Below are 22192 nucleotides of genomic sequence, written 5' to 3' on the forward strand. Positions count from 1 at the left end.
ACGATTGACTACCATGCTTAGGAATTTGGATATTGTCTTATAGGAAATGTAGAGTCCTAGAAGGTTTTTAAGCTGGACAGTGACACTTTTAGATCAATGTATTTAAGAAAGATTTAACTATTGTAATAGAAGATGAATCAGAGGTGGGAGCTACTGGAGGCCAAAGGACCAGTTAGATAAACAGTGATGGAGTCCTCATTAGCAATGTTAATTTAGGGACAAAGAATTTGTAAATTGAGGGATGGATGGTCTCAGTATATCTTGGTGAATGACTGAATGTGTGGAATGAATAAGGAATTCAAGTTGTTTAATTAGCTTAGAGAGCATAAGGATAGTAAGTTTATGGAAGGAGATAATTTAGTGTCAGTCATGCTGAATTTGAGGAGTCTGTGGAATATCCAGTTAGAGATGGATATCCTTATTGTTAAAATGGTGTCATTGGGATTTAGGATGGGGAGATGACCAAGTGACAATGTAAGATAGCAAGAGACTAAGAAAATGGTTTTTTGTACCATAGGTTATTCCTAATTGAAAGATCAGAGATTGCTATAAGTCCAAAATAGATTCAATGGAGTAGGGGAAGAACAGGAAAATTTGATTAGAGAGGGAGATTTCAGAGTTCCAGATCCTAGAGAAAAGCAATTTCAAGTTATAGTAAGTTCTGAACATAACCCCGAGACAGAGATGCAGAAGTACATATAAAGTGCTAAAAGGTTTTAAGGAATGGAGTGAAATACCATCCATTGGGGAAGATATGAAAGAGCCTCCATGAAAATGGCAGTTGGGCTCAGTTTTGAAGAATAGATAGAAAGTTGGTGAAAAGAATGAGAATAGGTATTTTAGATAGAGGGAACTTCATAAACGCCAAAGTACGAAGTGCTCAAATGTAGGGATTGTTTCAGGAACAGAGAAAAGTCCTCTTGGCTCTAACATAGGGGTGTGTGTGTGTGTATGAAAATGTATGTATATATGTATATGTACATATGTTTATTATGTGTGTGTGTGTGTGTGTGTGTGTGTGTGTGTGTAAAGTAAAATGGAGAGATGAGGTCTAAAAACCTGGAGTGCCTCCTTGAATAGAAGTTTGTTAGCCAGCGAAAGCTCACTCAGAGTTTTTCATCAAGGTACCATGGCCCGGGATATGCTTCAGAAAGAATAATTTAGCAACAGGAAGGCTATAAGAAAAGATACCAGTTAAGGAGGTCTTTGGAGTCATCTATGTGGGAAATGGTAAAAATCTGAGTTACAGTAGTGGCAGTAGGAATGCAGGAGGATAGAAGAGACATCACAGAGGTACAACTTACTGGATTGAGGAACTGAATGTATTTGGAATATTAGAAAGACATAAGGAAGTATCAAAGATGACACTGGCCTCCAGCAAGTATGACTAGGAGAATGATGAGATCATTACTAGAAATAAGACATCCAGAGAGGGATCTATTTTTTCTCTTGGAAGGTGAGGGGGTGGAGAGATAAAGGTGGTTTTGTATATACGATAAGGCAGGATATTTAAGCAGTTGGAAATGGCTATGGATCTTGAAATCACGAATGGAGTTTGAGAGAGGGTTTTTCAGATCTCATATGCTTAGAGACTAGAAACTAAGGGGACAGATTAAATTGATGAGGGGGAATGTAAGGAGAGAAAAGATAAGAGAATCATTTCCTTTCATTAACAGAAAATTAGGGGTGTCACTTAAACAGGGAAGAGAAAGTAAGAGCAATAAAGTGGAGAAACAGAAAAATGTTGTATTTCATCAGTCATGGAGGGAGAGTTTTGAATGCCTCATTGTGGAGAGATTGGGGAAGATGAGAATTCAAACGAGCCCCTTTGTCCAGTAGAAGTTGATCAATAACTGTCAGTTTCAGCTTCAGCAGTGAGAACAGTAAGTTAGGTTGAAGGTAGTTAGGAGAGAGTAAGTGGAAGGAAGTGTGCATTTGCTCCCTGTGCTTTCTCACCACTTACTCTCTTTATCAGCTTCCAGAGTCAAGAACGAGAGGTAGTTGAAGGGGTTCACTTTCTCCCTCCACCCCAACAGTAGTAACCCTCCGCTGGTGTATATTCGGGAATGAGGGAGATTTGCTTCTAATACACATTTGAGTCTCTGCCAGATGGTTGTGCCTCTGCACAGTTGACTCAGGAGAAATACTGCTCCCTTCATAGCTAGTCACTGAAGAGGACTACTGAGTACAGTTCTCTTGTAGAGTTTGGTTCATTTTCCAGAGGTACGAGTAAAGGGAACAGTACAGTAGGTCCCTTTACTGCTCTGGCCCTTTATTTTGCTTACTATTCTACAGGTTTATAAAGATCAGACTTGGCAAATGTGATTTGAGGTAACTAAAGGGAATTAGAAGGTGGGAGGAAAATATTTTTAAATGTACTTTTTTTACGTGGCACACTGTTACCTCATTAGAGCTCATAAGGAACCATTAGCCCATTTTTCAACACTCTGAATAATTCTAGTAGAGGATCTTTGGAACAGCCAGTACTGGAAACATCTGCGAGAGCAGAGGGTTATGGAGGGCCTGGGTAGGGATTAGGAGAGACCAGTGCAGGAGGGCTTTCTGACCAGGTTGTAAAAACTACCATTCATTGAGCTCCTACTATGTGCCTGACTCTGTCAGTCTCTGTACACATTGTGGTAGATAAGATTATTTCCATTTTACAGGAGTGAGAATAGATTTTAGATCGAATAAGTAACTTGTAACCTAAGGTCACACAGTAAGTTATAAAGGCTGTACTTGTCAATGTCAAGTCCACTGCAAAATGAATGTTATTTAGCTTCTGTTAGGCCATCACTGCTGCTGTAGTATCCTCCCTAAGTCTGTTTCATTTATACTTAACCCCTTCAATTGGGTCCTTTAGAATAGTTTAAATATTATAAACCTGAAATACAGATGCTCTAGAAGAAGTAAGAAAATGTGCTGGCGTGTGTTTGTTGATCATGTTTTCTCCTCTAGGTGGCCGTGTTCATCTTCCAGTTTTGGGAATACAAAAGGGGATCATATCTATAAGACATTTTTCTAGGAAAAATAAACATTAAAATAACTTAGTAAATTTCCTTTTAACAATTTTAATTTTTTTACTATGTTCTTAAAATGAAGTGAATTTTTTGATAATCCTCTCATTTTAAAAAGATTTAAGAGTTAAATAGTAGGTTGTAGTATCTTGTTTAAGCTAATAAGCTACACCAACCTCTGAAATTCCATTCATGCTATTTTGTACTTTCTATTTTTATATTAGATAGAAGACACCTATTAAAGCCTATTAGATTTTATATAAAGAACAAACTTAGTGTAAAATTACTAGAATGTTTTTCTGTTACTTACAGTTTTTCATTCTTAGTTCACCATAGAGATTACCAAGCTATATTTATATATTGTGGCATAGGTATATTATTAAAATCATATGATTTTTTTAGGTGAGTTAATTTTAAATGCTGTTACAAAATAATTTCCAGCATCACTTATGTCTTAAGGTATATGTAGCCCATATAGGTATACACCCACACTTGCCATTCTCTTTCTTATGACTAACTACTTCACAAGCTACATGCTGTTAATTTTGATGTTATCTTAAAATTAGGGGCATTAAAACATTTCTTTACTCCTTTTATTTAAATGTTACTTTTAAAATAATTTAACACTCCAGAGTAATAAATCCTTTATGTTTATATTTTAAGTGCATTTTAACTGCTTTATAAAGACTATTCTGTTGATTTTTACAAATTCTATGTGAAGAGGGTAAGTACAAAAAAATAGTGTCTGTATTTTCCAGAAGCCATTGACACAAAAATTTTTAGTGTCTTAAAACAGTTAAAGTTCTATGTATTACATGGTTTATTTAGATTTTTGGTAAGTTTTTTCTTTGACTAAAACTTTTTGCTCATGAATGTTTCTCCTCTGAAGAATTCTTTCGTGTATGAGTCTGTGTATGTGAGTCTGTGTGTGTGTATGTGTGTGTTTAAATATGACCAATGTGAAGAAAAATTCATCTTGAAGGTTTTTCTTGCATCTTTGTGTTTCGGAGTTCTTTTTATGTGATGAGATCAGTTATTCCCAGGAGTGTAGAATTCGTTTATAGTGCTACTTTTGCAGGCCACCTCTGACCTACCTATAAGATAAGATGCCTTTATGCAATTTAAAGGGACAGCCTGCTGGGTGGATTAATTAGAAAATGGCACCATCTTTCAGCAGACACTACATTGTGAGAATACAGTTCAGTGAGCAGATACCACGTATCTAAGAAGGAAAAGGCATCCCTTCCTCCATGTGTAATATTTAGCAGACCCAATGGACACTGTATTTAAGCAACCCCTTCAGCCAGGTTCTTTTTGCAGTGCACAGACTACACAACCATACACAGTGGTCCTAAGCACCTGTTTTTATATACTTCCGATCTTAAGCTGGTAGGATTTCTCTGTTTTCTGTAGTGAATCTATATAGGTCCCTCACAATTTTTTTGTTTGTTTGAGATACTTGTCTAGTAGTGGAATGATAGAAGTTAAATCACAGATATTAAAGATGCCCTTAACTGGTTGATTACAAAACCAACACCCAGAGACAGGGAACTTTATTAAGATCATACAGTTCATTAGTGGCAAAACTGAGGCTCTAAGTGTGTGTACCCAGAGAACAGATAAGTTTTTTTTAAAAAAGAACTGTTCAGCAACCATGTGAGAAAATAAGGAGAGATACACTGTAAATTGAATATGGGCTCTGTCCATTACTAGGGGTTCAAGCATTTCTGAAAGTGAAGGAATAATGTTGACAGCAATTTTTCATAATAACCCCTTCAGTTGGGCCTTTTAGAACACTCTGTCCTCCACAGAAGCAGCCCAAGACCCTGGTGGCCACATAATCACCTTGATTCCTGCAGCCACAATACCCTGGCTCCCAGCACCAGCCTAATTCTAGGTCTGGGATGAACATGATGAAGAAAGGGATACAACCTTGGGTTGCTTCTGGGCAGAACGATTGTGCATGGGTGGCACTTAGGTTCAGTGTGACTACTCAGGCCTCACTTGCTTCAGCACTCACCTCCTTTAGGACAAAGCACACATTTAAGGGCAATGGAGCCTGACCAAACCCAACTCTCAGGGCTTCTACTTTGAGAACTAGGGAGCAGACCCTGTCCCCCACAGGGCTGTGACAGTCACAGAGCAAAGAGGAGGACCTGTACAACATCCAGTGAAGGCTCTAATCACCATTCCAGTCATACCCCATATCAAGGGTATAACAACTGAACACTCTGAGGAAAGACATGCTGACATCCATACCAGAAAAAGCCCTCACACCAAAAATACTGGACTCACATGGTCTACATAGGGATGCTCCTGCATAATAACAGCCTTTCAAGACCACAGTAGATAACTGGTTTACCTAAATTCATAGTGACAGAAAAATTTAAGTAAAATGAAAAAGCAGAGGAACCACTCCTAATTAAAAGAACAAGATAAATCTTCTGAAAGAACAAATAATAAAACAAGCCTCTTTAGTTTCTTAGACCCCAGGTTCAAAAAGGAGGTAATGGAAATAAAGGAATTAAGAAAGATTATCGATAGAAATTCCGATCACTGTAACAAGGAACTAGAAACTATAAAGAGGAATCAATCAAAATTAGACAGCTCAATCGCTGAGACTAAAATTCAATCTAGAAGCTATGAGTAGCAGACTAAATAATGCAGAAGAATGAACAAGTGATATGGAAGACAGAATAATGGAAATCACCCAATCAGAACAGCAGACCAAAAGACAAATGAAAAAAAAACATGAAAACAACATATGAGATCTATGGGATAATATAAAATGTGCCAACCTATGCATAATAGGGGTTCCAGAAAGAGAAGAGAAAGAAGGGGATTGAAAAGTATATTTGAAGAAATTTTGTTTGAAAACTTTGTTTCCAGCCTAAAGAATATAGAACATAGTTTTGGAAGCCCTGGCCACAGCAATCAGAGAAGAAAAGGAAATAAAAGGGATCCAAATTGGAAAAGAAGTAAAGCTGCCACTGTTTGCAGGTGACTAGATACTACACATAGAAAATCCCAAAGAAATATGCTACGAGTAAACCACTAGAGCTCATCAGTGAATTCTGTAAAGTCACAGAATACAAAATTAATATACAGAGGGTTCCAAACAAGTTGCCAAGCTGACTCACACCAAGACATACCATAATTAAAATGACAAATGTTAGAGGATTCTAAGGGCACCAAGAAAAAAAGTAAGTTACAGGGGAATCCCCCATAAGGCTATCAGCTGATTTCTTTGCAGAAACTTTGTAGGCCAGAAAGGAATGGCATGATATATTCAAATTCCTGAAGGGGAAAACTTGCAAGCTAGGATACTCTATGCAGCAAGATTATCATGTGTATAATGGAAGGAGAGATAATTTCTCAGACAATAAAAAACCCAAAGAGTACAGCAATACTAAACTTAGCTTAAAAGAATTATTAAGAGCAAATAGAAGCAAGACTTTATGGGAAAGTGAAAAATCACAGTAGGAAAGACAAATATATACTAAGGATTGACAATCACTTACATAAGCCAATACATAGATTAAAAACAGTAAAAAAAAATCTGTAAAAGCTTTATAATAACAATGAACAGCAAAAGTAAACATGAGGATGTGAAATAGAACATAAAAAATCTCAAAATGTGGAGGAGGAGAGTATAAAAATGTAGATGATTGAGAATGTGTTTGAACTTAAATGACTATCAATCTAAGCAGGTAGGTATAGTTCTGGGTTAACATACTTGAAAACCACAAATCAATAACAAACAATAGATTCACAAGAACCAAAAAGAAACTAACTCAAGCATAATACAAAAGAAAGCCATCAAACCACAAAAGGAAACACAAAAAGAAAAAGGAAATAAAGAAGAACTACAAAATCAACTGGGGAAAAAAGTTTTAAAATGGCAATAAATACATACTTATCACTAATTTCCTTAAATGTCAGTGGGCTGAATGCTCCAATCAAAAGAAATGGAATGGCAGATTGGATATAAACACACACACACACACACACACACACACACACACACACACACACACACACACACACACACACACACACACACACACAGAGAACCTACAAAATGGTACCTCCAAGAGACTCACTTTAGGGCAAAAGACACACAGATTCAAAGTGTGGGGATGGAAAAAGAGGTTTCATGCAAATGGAAATGACAGAAAAGTGGGCAGAGCGATACTTATATAAGACAAAATAGACTTTAAAACACAGTCCATAAAGAAAGAAAAAGACACTATCCACTGATAAAAGGAATCAATATAAGAAGTGAATATTGCACTTGTTAACATATATGCATCCACTTTAGGAGCATTTAAATATATAAAACAAATACAGACACAAAGGGAGAAATTGATAGGAATACAATAATCCTAGGAGACTTCAACACCCCACTAATATCAATGGACTGATCTTCCAGACAGAAAATCAGTAAGGCAACAGATATGTTAAATGACACAATAGACCATTTGGATTTAATTGTTATCTATAGGACACTGCATCCAAAAAAACAATACATGTTTTTTTTCAAACACACAGGAATATTCCCTAGGAGAGACCACATATGAGGACACAAAACAGGCTTCAACAAATTTAAGAAGATAGAAATTATTTCAAGCGTCTTTTCTGACCACAATGGTATGAGACCAGAAATCAACCAGAGAAAGAAAAATATGAAAAATGATCATGTGGAGGCTAAACAATATGCTACTAAAAAACCAGTAGGTCAGCAGTGAAATTAGAAAATACCTTGAAACAAACAACAATGAAAACACAGCCTTACAAGATCTACGGGATGGAGCAGAAGCAGTTCTAAGAGGGAAGTTCGTAGTGGCACAGGCCTTCCTCAAGAAACAAGAAAAAATTTAACCTAAGCTACCACCTAAAAGAATTAGAAAAATAATAATACCCAAAGTCAACAGAAGGAAGGAAATAATAGGGAGAGAGGAAATAAAATAGAAATCAGAAAACAATAGAAAAGATCAGTAAAGCCAAGAGCTGGTTTTTTGCAAAGATAAAATCGACAAACCTCTAACCAGGCTCACCAAGAATAGAGGACCCAAATAAACAAAGTAAGAAATGAAAGAGGAAAAATAACAACTGACACTGCAGAAATACAAAAATCATATGAAAATGCTAGAGCATTTACATGCCAACAAATTGGACAAATGTATAGAAACATACAGCCTGCCAAGACTTAGTCAAGAAGAAGCAGATAATTTGAGCAGACCAATCACTGAAAGAGAATCTGTAATGATGATGATGATGATGATGATGATGATGATGATGATGATGATAATCTCTCTGCAAACAAAAGTTTGGAACTAGGTGGCTTCACAGGTGAATGCTACCATACCTTTAGAGAAGAGTTAACACCTATCCTTCTAAAACTATTTCTAAAAACTGCAGAGGAAGGAACTTTTTTAAAATCATTCTCTGAGGCTGCCATCTACCTGATGATACTGAAACCAGACAAAGATACCACAAAAAGGAGAAAATTACAAGCCAATTTCACTGATGAACATAGATGCAAAAATTCTCAACAAGATACTAGCAAAATGACTCCAACAATACATTAAAAGGATCTTACACCATGATCAAGTGGGATTTATCCCAGGGATACAAGGATTTTCAACAGCCACAAGTCAATCAGTGTGATAGACCACATTAACAAATTGAAGAAGAAAAACCATATGATCATCTAAATGGATGCAGAAAAATCTTTGATAAAATTCAACATCCATTTATGATTTAAAAAAAACTCTCCAGAAAGTGGACATAGAGGGAATCTAAGTCTACATAATAAAGGCAATATATGACAGGCCCACAGCTAACATCCTACTGAACGGTGAGAAGCTGAAAGCATTTTCTCTAAGATCAGGAAAAAGACAAGGATGCCCACTCTCGCTACATTCATTTAACATAGTTTTGGAAGCCCTGGCCACAGCAATCAGGGAAGAGAAGGAAATAAAAGGGATCCAAATTGGGAAAGAAGTAAAGCTGTCACTGTTTGCAGGTGACATGATAATATACATAGGAAATCCCAAAGATGCTATGAGTAAACCAGTAGAGCTCATCAGTGAATTTGGTAAAGTTACAGAATACAAAATTAATATACAGAAATTTGTTGCATTTCTATCCATTAACAACAAAATACCAGAAAAAGAAATTAAGAAAACAATCCAATTTACCATTGTATCAAAAGGAATAAAATACCTAGGAATAAATCATCTTAGGGAGGCAAAGACCTGTGCTTTGAAAACTATAAGACACTGACAAAAGAAATTGAACATGACACAAGCAGATGGAAAGATATACCATGTTTTTGGGTTGGAAGAATCAATATTGTTAAAATGGCCATACCACCCAAGGCAATCTACAGGTTCAGTGCAATCCCTATCAAATTATCAATGACATTTTTCACAAAACTGGAACAAAAAATTTTGAAATTTGTATGGAAACACAGAAGACCCCAAATCGACAAAACAGTCTTGAGAAAGAAGAATGAAGCTGCAGAAATCATGCTCCCTGGCTTCAGACTAAACTACAAAGCTATAATAATCAAAATGGTATGATACTGACACAAGACCAGATACATAGATCAGTGGAACAGGACAGAAAATCCACACACTTATGGTCGATTAATCTGCAACAAGGGACGTAAGAATATACAACAGAGAAAAGACAATCTCTTCAATAAGTGGTACTGGGAACTGGACAACTACATGTAAAAGAATGAAATTAGAACATTCTCTAACACTATATACAATAATAAACTCAAAATGGATTAAAGACCTTAATGTAACACTGGGTACTCTAAAACTCCTAGAGGAAAACACTAGGTAGAACACTCTTTGACGTAAATTGCAGCAGTATTTTTTCTCCTAGAGTAATGGAAGTAAAAGCAAAAAAAGCAAATGGGACCTAATTAAACTTAAAAGCTTTTACACAGCAAAGGAAACTATAAACAAAACACAAAGACAATCTACGGAATAGGAGAAAATATTTGCAACCAGTGAGACCAACAAGGGATTAATTTCCAAAACATTCAGGCAGCTCATTTAGCTTAATATGAGAAAAACAAGCAACCCAATCAAAAAATGAGCAGAATACCGAAAGGCCCGTTTCTTCAAAGAAGACATACAGATGACCAACAGGCACATGTTCAATCGCTAATTATTAGAGAAAGCAAATCAAAACTACAATAAAGTATCACTTCACACTGATCAAAATGGCCATTATTAAAATGTCTACGAATAATACATGCTGGAGAGGGTGTGGAGAAAAAGGAACCCTCTGACACTGTTGGTGGGAATGCAAATGAGTGCAGCCACTATGGAGGACAGTATGGAGGTTCCTTAAAAAACTAAAATGAGAGTTACCGTATGATCCAGCGATCCCACTTCTAGACATATATCCAGAGAAGACTCTAACTTGAAAAGATACATGCACCTCAGTGTTCATAGTAGCACTGTTTACAATAGCCAAGACATGGAAGCAACGTAAATGTGCATCAGCAGATGAATGGATAAAGAAGATGTGTATATGTGTAGATAAAGACACACACACACACACACACACACACACACACACACACACACACGAGATGGAATATTACTCAGCCATAAAAAAGAATGAAATAATGCCACTTACAGCAACATGGATGGACCTAGAGATTATCATATTAAATGAAGTTAGAGAAAGACAAATATCATATATCACTTATATGTGGAATCTAAAAAAATGTTATACAAATGAACTTATTTACAAACTGGAAATAGACTCACAGACAAAACAAACTCTGGTTATCAAGGGGCAAAGTGGCTGTCCGGGGAGGGATAAATTAGGAGTTTGGGATTAGCATTTATGTACTACTATGTATAAAATAGATAAACAACAGGGGCCTATTGTGTAGCACAGAGAACTGTATTCAGTATCTTATAGTGACTGGCAGTTGAGAACAATGTGAAAGGGAATATGTATGTGTGTGTGTGTGTATATGTATATATATATATATATATATATAACAATCATTTTGCTGTACACCTGAAACCAACACAACATTGTAAATCAACTATACTAAAATTAAAAAAATTTTAAGACAAAAAAACTACATCAAATAGGTAAGCAACAAGGATTTACTGTATAGCACAAGGAAGTATATTCAATATTTTGTAATAACCTATAATGGAAAGTAATCTGAAAAAATAGTATGTATATATGTACACCTGAAAGTAACATAATATTGTAAATCTGTACTTTTAAAAAAATTTAACCTGTTAGAAAAAAAGCTAAATGTTCCCTGATCTTGATCCCTTCACCCTTTCTCAGAGGCAGCCGTTATATAAGCTCGGTGAGTATCCTCCCAGTCCTCGTTTTCATACTTTGCATAACCACGTAACGGTTCATAGAAAGTATACTTTTTTGTGTTTTTAAACTTAACGTCAGTGGTTTCGTCTTTGGCCCGTTGAAGGTATAAAGTACCTTTTTCCTTTGGGGGAGAAAGAATAAAGTAGACTGGGAGTAAAGGGAAGTCAAGAAATACCAGTTAACAGAGCAGCTGGGTAAGATCAGAATCTTTCCTCATTAGACTCTAAACTTCTTAAGATGGGAGACTGAGTCTTCTAGTCTTACCACCTTCCTCCCTTCCTCTCATACCTAGTGTCATCTAATTAAAGCCATTAAGTAATTTTCTTAGGGTGGGTTTATATCTTGAAGAGTTAGTTATTTTGTATTAATTTACAGTTAGTGGACCAGTGGAAGATTCTTTACAGTTAGAAGTTTCTAAATTATCATTTGTCTTTCTGAAAAAAGAGAAGTTAAACAGGAAAAAGGGAAAAAGGAAAACCTAATCAGAGTAAAACATGAAATCATAATTGTTTATGATGTTAACTCTTCATATATCCTCTCTTTTTTAAAGTGATTCTGGCTCTGCTCAATTAAAAATCCATCACCAAGAAATGTAAATAGTTACAGATGAGTACAGGAACTGAAGAATGTATCAGTGTTATATTGGTGTCTTACTAGAAACTTTATCGTGGCGACAATATTAGGAAATGGATTAAACTTCCTAAACTGTTTTCCCAGTTTGCTCTTCCATTCTGCATGATGTATGTGGTACAGACTTAAGTAGGCATTTGCAGTAAGTTTATTCCTGTATTCTCTAAACTTGTTCACAACACTCCTGAAATTTTAGCACTTTTTTCTTTAAAAACAAGTTTGCCGTGTAACTGAGCCTCAGTGTGGGGAGATCACTCAAATATCCTTTCTTTCCAGTTTCTGCTGTAGCACAAGATAGAATACAAACGAGTTAAGGGAGAAAAAAAGAAAGCAGTTATGACAGCGAAAGTATGAACCAAACTGTTTAGATGACAGTGTCAGAAGGACATGTCTTATTTGTCCCATATTCTGGCAGATACTAATCATGGTTTGAATTTGTGAAGCAAAGGGGAGAGACCTGAGTGCATGCTAACTTTTATTGGGCAGTGAGGGTAGACTCTGAACGTTGAATCAGAGATAGGACTATACAAATTATACATCGTGACATGTAGGTACTCCTGCTTCATTCATGTGGAATAATTACTGAGCTGTTTCAAAGAGGTAAATATCAACTTAATTACCAGTTTTTGGTGAAGTGAAATTGAGGTTCTATTTTAATTTTAAAATCTTGAAAAATCTCTCATGTAAGCAATCTTGATGCGAGGCTCTCCTTTTGAGACTTCCTGCCTTTGAGAAAATAAATTACATTGAAATCTCTGATGCATGAATCAGAAATGACCTTGAGAAGCTGAGAAGTGTTTCGATGCCCTGGCATATCACTTTCCTTTTGCTTGGTATCTACTCATAAGGATAAAGATTTTCTTAGAAAATTTGGTTCTCTTTAAGTCTCTGAGGTGTTCAGGGATGCCATTAACCAAAACTAAGGTAAATTCAATGAATTTAGAGAATTAGTATGGTAGTTACTTAAGGCCTAGATAGTTATGAAGAAAGTTCTTTTCTTTCTACAGGTTAAACAATCTTTCAGTCATTGTTCCTTGTCTTAGTAGTTAAAGAGAAAAATATGAGATTTTGGTCATTGGTAACCTTGGAAATGCTTCTTTAAGTGTAAATTTAATTAAGCATCAATGATCTATGAGGAAAATATTTGTAAGCTAAATCTTCCTAAATTTCATAATGAACAGCTTTTTCAAGAGGATAGATTAAAGTATTTCTGAAGTCTGAAAACCTCTATTTTTACTATGTAGATAAAAGGTTAATTACAGTTCCATAAATAATGTCAACTATAATATATTGAATGATTACATGGTAAACACTATTCTAAGCACTTTACATAAATTGACTCTTTCAGTTCTTGCAGTAATCCTAAGAGACAGCTGCTGTCAGCATCCGTATTTTGCAGACGAGGACACTGAAGCACAGTGAGGGTGAGCAACTTGTCTAAGGTTATATAGCACCTGTGTGAGAGCCGGGATTCAAGTACGGTCACCCCTCCTGAAAGCTAGTGCGCTGAGCCTCTCCACTGAAATACCTCTGTCTTCTCTGTGTAACTTTTACACCCACATAAATCCTTTTGCTGTTTTTATTGTGTGGGTAATACATATTCATTATAGAAAAGTCAGAAATTACAGATGAAGAAGTAGGAAAACAGTTACTCGTATCCCGCTGTGAGAAAACCATCACCTCCATTTTCTTGTAACCTTTCATAGATATTTCTCTTTGCATACATATTTTTTAATCAAAATGGCTTCTTCTTTGCATAGTGTGTAGTAATTTGCTTTTGTTCCATTCAGAAATTTAGCTTTCCATGGCAATATATATACTTCAACAGTGTGAATTATACAAATTGTGCAATATATTATTAAAAGGGTGTACCAGTAACTTCCAGTTACTGACATTTAGTCTGTTTCTTATTTTTCCTTATGGATAAGGTTCTTAATAATTCCTAAAACTTGACTTCCTTTCTACCATGTTCTTTGACGTTTTCTGTTCTTTCAAAATTCTGACTTGAATTGCACTGCTTAGGGGAGCTTTTTTCATTCTACCCTTATGTTTTTGACAAGAGGTCTGTATGTAATTTGTGTATGTTCTGTTTTGTATCATGCTCTAAACAATTCAAGGTGCAGTACGTTTGTAAGGGCATCATAGTGACTCAGAGATAATGATGTTAAAAATATTTAACAACTAGTATGATAATATAAACTAATACATGAACCACCAGTAAATAAAAATTGAGCATATTCATTCATTTTATTCTCTAGCTAAATCAGAGTTTATCTGTTACAAAACTAATTACCAAGTGGTGTAAGTTGTAGGAAAAACTATCAAGTTATTCTAGTAATTTCATTCTAATTTAATTTTTTTAGAAATTGTTGTAGTGATCTTCTGTTTGCTGCTATGACTAGTTAAATTATATGCTTTTCTGAGCCATTATTTGACATTGGGAACAAATCTCAAACTCTTCTAGTTGTTTTCCCATTAAATTTGTAGTCATTAGTTGACTTGTAGTCTTGATGACTAGAAAACTTTCTCTTAATAGTAATGATACTGTTTATGATACAGACTTTATCAGCTTCTGCTGAACTAAAGAATGACATGAAAATTTTTCTATTCTGTATAATACTGACAGATATTTTTTATATATTCACTATCTCTAGTAACATTAAATGCACAAAAATAATTTATTGGAATGCCATATCCAACCCTTCAGGATAGATGAAAGAAAGAGAGAGAGAAAGAAAGAAAAAGAATGAACTTGGGTTCTCTTGTTGAGCTGCCTCAGTTTGAATCCTGATTCTGCCATCTTCCTCTCTACACTGATATTTTCTTATCCAGTAAATGGACATGATGATAATAAATACGATACTAAAAGAGCTAATGTGTGTTTGTAACAGTGCCAGCCACTGGAAAAATGATAGGTAAGAGTTAGCTGTCATTTTTAGTAATGAAACTAATGTTACTATGCTAGTGTTGGCCAGGCATTCAATGAGTATGTGAAACTCAGGAGAATATTAAAAAGGGGTTCCCTATCCTGGGCATTTCCCCAGCCTCATATTGCCAGGCTGCCATGAGCTCTGTCCCGTTATGGGAGTGCTTGCGGTGCAACACCAAGAGTGCCTGCAGTGACTTCCATTGCCCCCTACTCCTTTCAGAGCCAGTCCTATAGAGGTTGCAGTTACCATACAGAGTGATAGCCTGGGTAGACCAGATGGACATTGAGCATTTGTTTGCTGGAGGGCCAGTGCTGAGAGTGTCTCCTCTGATGTCTGTGGGAACATTTCAGGAAAGGGTTGGAACACTGTGGGTGCTGAGGCAGCCTTTACCCAGGGCTCCCGAGGGAGCCAGACAGGAGGCCTTAGGTAAAGCCTGCAGAGCCCCTGTGGTATCCAGGAGGTGGAACTTGTAGTGGCTTTTTGCCAGGCGCCAAACCGGCCTCAAGGAAGTTTCCAAATGAGGAAACCAAAGCTGTGCAGGTACTGTATGGTTGAATGTCCACCCTGAGCTGATCACTGATGATGGTTTCATTGCTAGTGAAATAGATAAAGCCCAATAATTTACCAAAAGCTATTTCCTAGGGGAAGTGTGTGTGTGTATACAATATATGAATGCTTAATATCTACACTGCTATTGAGAGATCCCCAGCATACATTAAGTGGGGGGAAGACAAGCAAAGTGCAGGAAAATGTGTGCACTGTACTACTTTTAACGTAAGAAAAGGAGAATATGTTTGGATTTGCTTATATTGAAAAAGAATGGAAGGATAAACAAGAACTTTAACACAGTTACCTGGGAGGGACAGAGTCAGGGAGGGAGTTGGGTAGAGGTGACAGGGGTGGAAACTTGACTTCTCTGGCAAGCCTTGTTTTATGTAACTATAAAACAAAGTTAAATTTAAAAACACATACCCTGAGAACCAAAAACACAGTGAGAGAAAGGAACTTAACCGCATATTCAGTTAGCTTAACCGTACAGAGGGGGATGTTCAATTTTTTTTTTTAAGTGAAAGTTGAGTTGGTAGGAGGACCTGCTGTCATCCGAAGGGCGTATCAGATGAGTTGCCTTATCTGTAGTGGTCGCAGTGGGGACAGGAGGGAGATTTGAGATACATTCTGGAATGAAGATTAACGAATTTTGGGTTCAGTATAGGGGTGACAGAAAATGGGAAATGTAGGCTAGATCCCTGGGCTTTTGACTGGTCAATGAGAATGGTATGAGAAAGACTAGGATAGGAGTAAGGAGTTTGCGTACATGTTAAGACTATTTTGAGACACCCACTTAAAATATCAAGTTGATAGTTTGCTGTATGAATTTGATTACTGAGAGGAAAGTTCTAGACAGAAGATATGAATTTGGAAATCATAACTGTATAGATGGTATTTAAAACTAGGGACTCTATTTTATTTAGCTTATTATCTATACTATGATCAAATCTGCCTCACAAACTGTTCCAGATTTTTTATTAGGACAGTATTGACAAAGTGAATTTCAGTAATATGTACATTGGAATGTGTTTTTTTTTTAATCTTGTAAAATATTATATAATTTTTGTATTGGCATCTTAATTTAAAGCAGTTCCCCCTTCTCTGTGTACTGGCACTAATTGGGGTGAAGCCCAGCAGTTATGTCTGTATTTCGTGATCTTACCCCCGAGGCTGCGGTTGATTGATCCAGTGTTCTAAAGAGAAATGTGCATAAACGTCTATTTTGGGTCCCATAGAGGAATCCTGGTTCATGCCCCCTTTTAGGGCTTAGTTTTTCAGTCATTTTTTTTGGATCGCGTGACATATATCCTTTTTCAAATACATTTATATTCTTCAGCTTAAAGTAGCTCTAGTTGGTTTTTTTTGCTAACTAATACAGAAATGTACGTAGGGACCCTTGTGTTTTACTCTCCAAAGCTCTGTGTTGAATTTAGATAAGTTTTGAGGTCCTTTAGAAGTTTCACCTCAGCTTTTCCCCCTATTTAAGCCATTGCTGACATGTATCCTTTTGTGAAAAACTTCTATTGCTTGAGACAATATTTTAGTGAGTCAGGGTCATAAGAATCTTTTGTTTCAGTTTCGAAACTTGTCAGGGTGCTTCCTCCAGCAAATGTGATAGATTTATTCTTTCTGGACCTAATATTAAAGATATCTTGCTGCTTAGACATTCTCATTTTTAAGATAAAAGTATCTTAAAAGTTTTCCCCTTCTTTGGGATTTTCAGAAAGTGATTCTCTTTAATAATAGTACATATTCTTATCAAATATGTATATAATATACATTTTCCATGTATTTAGATTTTAAAATTGTAGAAACTGCATACATTCAGTTGGAAGTTTCTAATACAGTGAAAACTGGAAGTTAATCTCATTAGTGTGGATTAGTCCACAAAATATTTTTCTGCTGTATTATAAAACGTTGTCAAAGATCTGTTTATTCAAAATAATGCTAAATACAAAGTAAATGCTTTTCCTAAATTAATTAGGTTTCTGTAAAAAATATGATATACTTTGAATGCAGTTAATTTATTTCAGAACCTTACATTTTGAATTACTACATTTTAAATTTTGTGAGCTTAGTATACTTCAAGGGAGAACATATTTTGTATGTGGAGGGTAGTGGGTGGGTTTGCATTCAGATAAACTTTAAAAATAGAATAATTTTACCAGCATTTTTTGGAGGAATATCCTTTCCTATGAGATGAAGACTTGAAAAAGCTTCCTCTAGCTGTTTCATGTCTCTGAAGAATTGTAAAGTTACATCAATAAACAAAAGGGTTTTTGTCAAATGAAACACAACTTATCTTTCTGAACTTCAGTTTAGAATGGCATTTGGATGAGATCTACCCTCGTAATAAAGATCTCCTATTGTGTTCTTACCACACATACCCAAAATAAAACAAAATTTTTAAGAAGGTGGGGCACAAGGAAGCTTTTGGAGGTGATGGATATGTTTATTCCCTTGATGGTGGTGGTGGTCTCATGGGTATATGCACATGTCCAAACTCATCAAGTTGTGTATGTTAAATATGTGCAGTTTTTTGTGTATCAGTTACATCTCAATAAAGCTATTAAAAGAAGAAAATTTTTTTAAATAGCATAGCATTTAGAGGCAACATTTTGGAGGTGAACTGATCAGTATTAACTACTAGACTCTGTATATGAAATCAAATGAAATATTAATAAACAAATATTATATGAACAGAAACTAGATTTTGTAAGTCTTTAAGGGAATATTTTATATTCTTTGTTTCTGTTCTAAGTAGAACATTTTCCAAATGACTTTAGAACTTATAAATTTTTAGAAAATTATCATTATATTCTAATTAACGCTCAAATACTTAGCAAATTTTATTGCATGTTTTGTTTGTCCTTGGGAAATACATTCTTTTGTATCTTGTTTGATAATATAAATGACACAGTATGAAAAATGACTTGATTTATTTTAATATTTACTTATTTATTGAATACATTGTTCAGTAAAGTATTTTTAAAATAGTTTTATTGAGATTATTTGACATATAAAATTTACTCATTTCAAGTACATAATTCAGTGATTTTTTTGGTAGTAAGTTTACCAGGTGGTACAACAATCACCTTAAATCATTTCAAGAACCTTTTAATTCTCCAGAAAGACCTCTCATGCGCTATTACAGTTAGTCCTAATTCTCACCCTCAGTCTGAGGCAGTCGCTAATCTACTTTCTATAAATTTACCTGTTCTGGACATTTCATATAAACAGAATCATACAGCATGGAGTCTCTTGTGTCTGGCTTCTTTCACTTATCATAATATTTTTGAGGTTTATCTCTTGATGTAGATGTGTCAGTAGTTCCTTTTTATCGCTGAGTAGTGTTTCATTGTGTAGATACACCACCTATTCTGTAGCTGTTGATGACCATTTAGTGCATTTCCAGTTTTTGACTATCCCTAATAATGCTGCTGTGAACATTCACATGCAAGTCATTGTGTGATTGCCAGTAAGTATGCTAGGATCTTTGTGTTTAACCCATTTAATCTTCACAACAACTCTATAGGTCAAATAGTAGTATCAGCCCTAATTTACAGATCAGGAAACTGTAAAATTACATGAACATCATACAGCTGGTAAGTGGTGGGCCCACGTAGGTAACCGCTTTCATTAGTTTCCAGTTTGTCCTTCCTGTGTTTTGTTTTGCAGAAATAAGAGTATGAGTTTTGTTTTTTCCCCTTTGTTGATATATAAAAGGTAGTATACATAAATGTATGTATATATTTATATATATGTGTGTGTGTGTATATATATAAATTTTTCTCTTTTGCATCTTCCTTTTGTCGCTTAATGTATCTAGGAAATGATTCTATGTGAGGTCATAGAGCTCATCTTCCTTCTTTTTTACTCCGGCAGGATACGCTTGAATAAGTATATAATATATTCAGCCAGTCTTCTACATATAAAAAAATAACTTTGAGACTACTTTCTATACAATATTAATATCAAATTTCTTTGAAAGATTAATCAGCCTTTCATCTGTTATTTTGTTTCCTTATACTTAGTATGGTTGAGACTACTAACTCTATTTTAGTTGTTTTTCTAACAGATTATTGAACGTTTTTGTTGTCTGCTATATATGCTAACTTTTGGACTCTTTTGTATATGTATAGTCAAATTTCTTGGTTGGTATTCTGAACTGCAATCTATCAGAAATACTAAAACTAACAAAGACTTACTCAATTCTTTTCAAGGTCTTATCTGTTAAGTTACTCTTTAAGAACAGTTTATTTGAATACTTAATTACAGAATTTTTAGTATATTCAGGCTCTTGGCGCCCCCCGCCCCAATGGTAAACTGTTTAGAACCAATTTTAGGTATTAAAAGCTTCCTAAGCATAGAAAAGATGGCATTCTTAAGCAATTTAAAAAATAAAAGAGTTGACAGGCAGGAAGCATTATAAATGGTTAGGGGTCCATTTAATAGTTTGCTCATAGGAAATTAAAGAGATATATTAATTAATTAAGAATAGTTCCACCTGTGTGTTAAAAGTTTATGTTTCCCTTTTAAAAAATTCCAATCCATAATATGTTACCTTTAAGTTACAGGCTTGCCATTAAATGCCAAGGTCATTCTGCTATTTTCTCCACTTTTTTTTTTTTTTTTTTACAACTTCTAGTATTGCAATTTTATACAATATCTGCTACATGACCGCAGATTTTCTACTTACGTTTATTTATACAATAGAGACATTAAAGATGATCAAAGAAGGCCAGTTACATCAAAACATGGAAATTGGTATCCATACATAAAATTTCATTTTTTACTTAACTCTTCTTTGCTCTTTTACCACAGTGCTTTATGCTGCAGTATTTTTTGGAATGCCTGCTGTGCTATGCACATATAGAAAAATAGCTTTTTAAGAGAAGATGAACTTCGTTCTCCTGAGTCTAAGAAGCAACAAGTGGTTGTGTGTGGCTGGTGTAGTAGCAGTAGTAAAATAAGAGGCTGAAAAGTTGTCGGTTGGATCATTTAGGTCTTTGTGCCTGGGTAAGCAATTCGGCTTTCTTTTCAGCAATGAAGAGCCATTATAAGATTTTTAAATAGGAGCATTACATGACCTGACATTTGTTCTAGGAAGATAACACTGCAGAGTCTATGAAGAATGGATTTGAGATGTGAGAAATTAGAAGTAGGAAGATAAGTTAACACTTCAGGCAAGAAATTTTTATGGTTTACTTCAGCAGTATTAGAATCTTGTCAAGTAGCTAAATGTAGCAATTCCTAGCATTCATTAGGAAATTCTGTGGATTATGTCTATAGAATGAGTGCTTACACATTCAACCTCTGGTACCAATCTCATTAAAACCTAAAGCCATTAACCATTACTCTAACCCTGGTCTTATCATCAGAGCACCTTTTAGTTTTTATGAAAGTAATTCATGTATGTAAGTACATTAAGAAATCAGCAGTCTTTTCTGCTTTATTTTCTCGTTTTGGTGTAGACTGTATCTTCCAGTAGCTTCCAGAGTAATGTTGTATTGGATGTGAGCTTTTTGAAATGCTGCACCTAATGAAAATATCTTTATTCTAACTTTCTAATTGATTGATGGCTTGACCAGATGCATAATGCTAGAAAACATTTTCCCTTAGAATTTTGAAGACATTGCTCTGTTGTGTTCTCATTTGCAGTGTTGCTGTAAGAAGCCTATTTCACTTTGATTCTCATTTTTAGATGATTGAATTTCTCTGGAAACTTTAGGATATTCTCTCTCTCTCTCGTATTGTACAGTTTTGTAATGATGTACCTTGGGCACAACTTTGTTAACAGTATAGTTTCTGAGGCCATTCAAGTTTTTCAGAAGAATCCTCCACTGCCTTCTTTGGTAGGCGTGTGGTAGGTGCCTGACTGCCGGCCCTCCTGGAACCTAGCAGTACTAGGTAGTAGCTGAGGGTCTGGCCATTCATCATACAGCTTGTCACTTACTGTCTGCTTTCAGTGTGCCGACTCTCCCTCTCTCCCTGTGCCTGACGTCCCTTACTTGGATGCTTAGATGCTCAGTATGAAGGATGAGATTTGGAGTGGGGGGTGTTGTCAGTTGCTTATCATGCAGGCTTTTATCTGCCTTCTGCCTTTGTTTGTTTGTTTGTTTGTTTTTGGCATACACCTCACCCGCCCCCTTCCAGAATACCTGAGCCTTTCTGGAGCTCTGTGGAGTGGATTGGTTTGTTTCTCATTATATTCTGACTTAGTCATATGAGTCAGGAAATGAATATACTGTGGTCAAGTTTAATTCAAATCCATCTCTGATTATTACTTTCTGTGGGACATAATTAGCTTTTTTCAGTCTAATTTGTTGAAAAAATAAGAGTTCATACACTTGGAACTTACAGAAATTGGAACAGCTGGCTTTTCATTGATATTTTATTCGTCAAGAGGGCAAAGTATCCCATTTTTTCCCCTATCAGAATGTTACTCTTAAAAGTATCTCCCATCCAAAAAGTTAATGCCAGTTATAGTTATTGGTTAGATAGTTAAAATTTGAATTAACTTAAAATTAATTTCTAGTTACCATTGTCACTTCACCTCTGACAAACCTTTAAGAAACTACCTCTAAATAAGGATGTTTCTCTTACAGAAAATTTAGGAACACCATACATTTAAGACTTTTGATGCTGTATTTTTAAAGTATTTTGCTCTTTTGCCAGGATTCT

The 22192-nt window shown here is 35.4% G+C and overlaps 1 protein-coding gene across 4 annotated transcripts in view; it reads left to right on the plus strand.

Moving 5' to 3' along the window:
- The window catches only part of SYT14 (synaptotagmin 14), a 138727-nt gene that overhangs the window by 42352 nt on the left and 74183 nt on the right, over nt 1–22192 (plus strand). The window lies entirely within an intron of this gene.

The sequence above is a fragment of the Camelus dromedarius genome, chromosome 21 (assembly GCF_036321535.1).
Source record: "Camelus dromedarius isolate mCamDro1 chromosome 21, mCamDro1.pat, whole genome shotgun sequence".
NCBI classification, from domain to species: Eukaryota; Metazoa; Chordata; class Mammalia; order Artiodactyla; family Camelidae; genus Camelus; species Camelus dromedarius.